The sequence below is a fragment of the Salvelinus sp. IW2-2015 genome, linkage group LG2 (genome assembly GCF_002910315.2).
Source record: "Salvelinus sp. IW2-2015 linkage group LG2, ASM291031v2, whole genome shotgun sequence".
Taxonomy (NCBI): Eukaryota; Metazoa; Chordata; class Actinopteri; order Salmoniformes; family Salmonidae; genus Salvelinus; species Salvelinus sp. IW2-2015.
Window position 1 is genome coordinate 30,561,727 of NC_036839.1, and position 3,636 is coordinate 30,565,362.

The 3,636-nt window shown below is 44.8% G+C and overlaps 1 protein-coding gene across 1 annotated transcript in view; it reads right to left on the reverse strand.

Moving 5' to 3' along the window:
• The window catches only part of LOC111978087 (ecto-NOX disulfide-thiol exchanger 1), a 99,146-nt gene that overhangs the window by 34,280 nt on the left and 61,230 nt on the right, over nucleotides 1–3,636 (reverse strand).

Genomic DNA, 3,636 nt, shown 5'->3' on the forward strand with positions numbered 1-3,636 from the left:
TCTCCCTTCCTCCTCTTTCCCTCTCATTCGCTCTCTCTCACTCCCTGTCTCGTCCCTTCCTCGCTCCTTCCGCTCTCCCATTTTCTCTCCCACTCTTTCTCCATCTCTCTCTCTCCCACTCTCTCTCCCTCTCTCTCTCTCTCTCTCCCTCTCTCTCTTGCACTTTATCGCTCCCTCCCACTCTCCCCTTTTCTCTTCCACTCTCTCTCTCACACCTTTTCTCTCCCTCCCTCACCTTTTCTCTCCCTCTCAGTTTCTCTCACTCTCTCACCTTTTCTCCCTCCCTCCCTCCCTCCCTCCCATTTTCTCTTCCACTTTTTCTCACTTTATCTCTCTCTCGCTCTCTCTCCCTCCCTCTTCATCTCTCTTCCTCTTTCACTCTTTCCCGCTCGTGCCTGCTCTCTCCCACTCTCTCCCTTCCTCTCTCTCCCAGTTTCCGTGACAACACGTCTTCCTGCTTTCTGTCAAATGTCTTATGGGGTGAGTCAGTCATCTGACCATTAACCCCTAACCCTCCCACCTAATTACACCGCAATCAGCAAGACATTGTTACTGACGTCCTAGTTCCGGCCATACAGACAAACATTCACACATGTACACAGAATTACATGTAAGTCTTGTTCAATAGCAGCCCCCCTCTCGCTCCCTCTCTCTCCCTTGCTCTCTCCTGCTCTCGCTCTCTCCCCTTTTCTCTCCCACTCTCTCCCTCTCTCCCACTCTTTCTCTCATCTCTCTCTTTCGCTCCCTTTCTCTGCCCTTTTTTCTCTCCAACTCTCTCTCTTTCTCTCTCTCTCTCACGCTCTGTCAGACATACACACACAAATACCTCCAAACGAGACCCAGCTGACCAGGCACTCAGTTGCCGTGACAACACGTCTTCCTGCATTCTGTCAAATGTCTTATGGGCTGACCTTTAACCACTAACTCAATCAATGGTTGTTCTGAGAAAAGTCCCATTTCCCTGTGAAATGTGTCAGAATTCTGATTGATCCCTGATTGGCATAATGAGGTAATGTAGGAATGTGACACTGTACTGTAAGTCAATGAACACAGGACCCTATAGACGATTCAATTCAATCAAAATATCAACTGTTCATTTTTCGAGGAGAGGCTACCGGTATGTGGTATTCAATACGTGTTCTGAGAAAGCATGCATTTGCTCCAATTCCATATTTTTATTTTGTGTTATTCTGGTTTATAGTTTCCTAAGGGGCTGTAGTTAGCTGCAGTGTGATCTGTATTCCTGTCACGCCTCTGTCGTCTCAGACCACCCCGCAGTAATCATCATTATTCAACTCTGACACCAGGAAATCAAGTCAGCCGCTACACCACCCAGCCGTAACTAAGATACAATCATATTAATAGTTTTTCATTAACAACAGTTTTCCTTCCTTTAAATAGCTCTGGGATACCTTCAGTTCTGTGGGTTTTGGAGCGAGGCCCATTTCTGAAACTTTTATTCCCACTTGGCTGACAAATACAGTTATCTTTAGAGTTACCTGCTGTATGTCAACACATTCCTTTGTCTTTAGGCTGATAGGACATGCCACTGTTCTCATCACAAACACATTATGAACACTGCCCTGCACTAGGAATAACAATGACACACAGAAACACACCGTCAACATTTTATTACAATCAGGCCAATAGGCGAGGTTGATGAATTTCAGGATTGCGAAAACAAGCCCTTTTGAGGACAGTCCCATACAATATCTTATAACAGTAGCTCCAGTCATGTTCAGTATGAGGACTATGTCATCGTTGTGACTCTGGGCTTTTAGAAGCATCAGCCCACTCCAGAGCCTAACTACGCTGAACAGCTTTATACACAGACACCTCCATTTGGTATGCTGTTCCTATCCAAAGTCAATCATGTATCCAATGGGGCACAGTAGACAACATCTACTCTACTGTCACACATAAACACTAGGCAATATTTTATCCTCCACTGTCTGTCCTTCGGCGCTCTCTCTCCCTCTCTCCCTCTCTCCCTTTCTCCCTATCTCTCTCCCTCCCTCCCTCCCCCCTCTCATTATTTGTCTATCTCTCCAGGTGGTACCAGCGTGATGCTGAGTAGTGAGGTAATGTAGCATCACAAACATAAATATATACCTCTCCTCTCTCTTCCCCTCTCCCTCTGTTCCTGTTCTCTCTCTCCTCTCCGCCCTGTTTTCACTGCAGCCTGATGGAGCAGCTTACCCTCCTGACAAGTGACAAGGCTGTTTCTCTTCCCCCCTCTCTCTGTGTCAAATTTCTTATTTTCTCCTTTATTCCTTCCCCCTTCTCTCAGCTAAACCTCCTCTCCCTCTCTGTACACTCCTCCACCTCCTCTTTCCATCCCAAATCCCTGTTATTTTTGTACACCCTCCCTCTCCCTCATTCCCTAACCCCTTCTCTCCCTCTGATCTCTCATCTTCCTCCTCTCCTCCTCTCTCTCCTTCCCTTCTCTCTTGTGGTCGTCCGTAGATACCCAGCCCTGCCGAGTATTTGCGCTCACTTTCACACAGCATTAAATATTCACAACAGAACACGTGTCCTCTTCAACATTCAGGAGCTCACTTGAAATCTCTGAATCTTTCACAAGCAGACGCAGCAACGCTCAAACCTAGAACCGCTTGGCACAGACACACACACACCAGACACACACACACCAGACACACACACACACACCAGACACACAACCACACACACTGAACACAAACATGGAGGACAGGGGAAAACGTTACAGGTCAACATTTCCAGGAGAGGGGTTGGCTCCGTTCCAAGCTCAATGTTGCATACTACATAGAATGAATCCATGTATTGGGCATGCATCCTAAATGGTAGGTTAGTATGGATAGGAGGGATTAACCCTAGACAAATGTTAGTAACAGGACAGTGTGGTACAAATAAATGTAAGATCTTCATTTGATTGCAGGAGAAGAGGAAATTTTAAACGTGTAGTGTATTTGAGGCTTTAAAAGGCTTCTGAAGTTTGTAATTTTCACTTAAAAATGTCAGACTTTATTTTCCCTTACGAAAAATGTATCAGCTCCTACAAAAATGTCCATTAATTATAATCTACGTAATAATTCACATTTTCTGTTAATGCAGGATTATTTTCCTGCTGTAGCAAACTGGCTCAAATTAAGATCCTACATCTGTAGCCCTGAACCGGAGAGAAGATCTAAATGTGTTCCACATATGTGTCCGGTGCATATCAGTCCCAAATGTTACGCAGGATGTCCATATTAAGAATAAAATAACATTCAGAAACCAACATTAGAGTTATAAGCTTCTCACTTGTTTCAAATAGATTTGATTCCACAGAAGTCAGAGGTTCCCATACATGCCCTGCTAAATTATCCAGTGATTCCATATGTCAGGGAAGATTCCAAACATCCCTTTGCTATCTTTGGCAGTTTGTCAAAAATGTCGGAGGAAAGGGTTCTTAACCATCGACTTCAACATTTGAACATTTTTCATTTACATTGACACATTTCTTGGAGATGACATTGGAAGAAGCTGTAACCAATCCGCATAAATGGTTCACTTCAGCCCTACACCCCACTGCAACACACACAAAATATCTCACACCCCACTGCAACACACACAAAATATCTCACACCCCACTGCAACACACACAAAATATCTCAC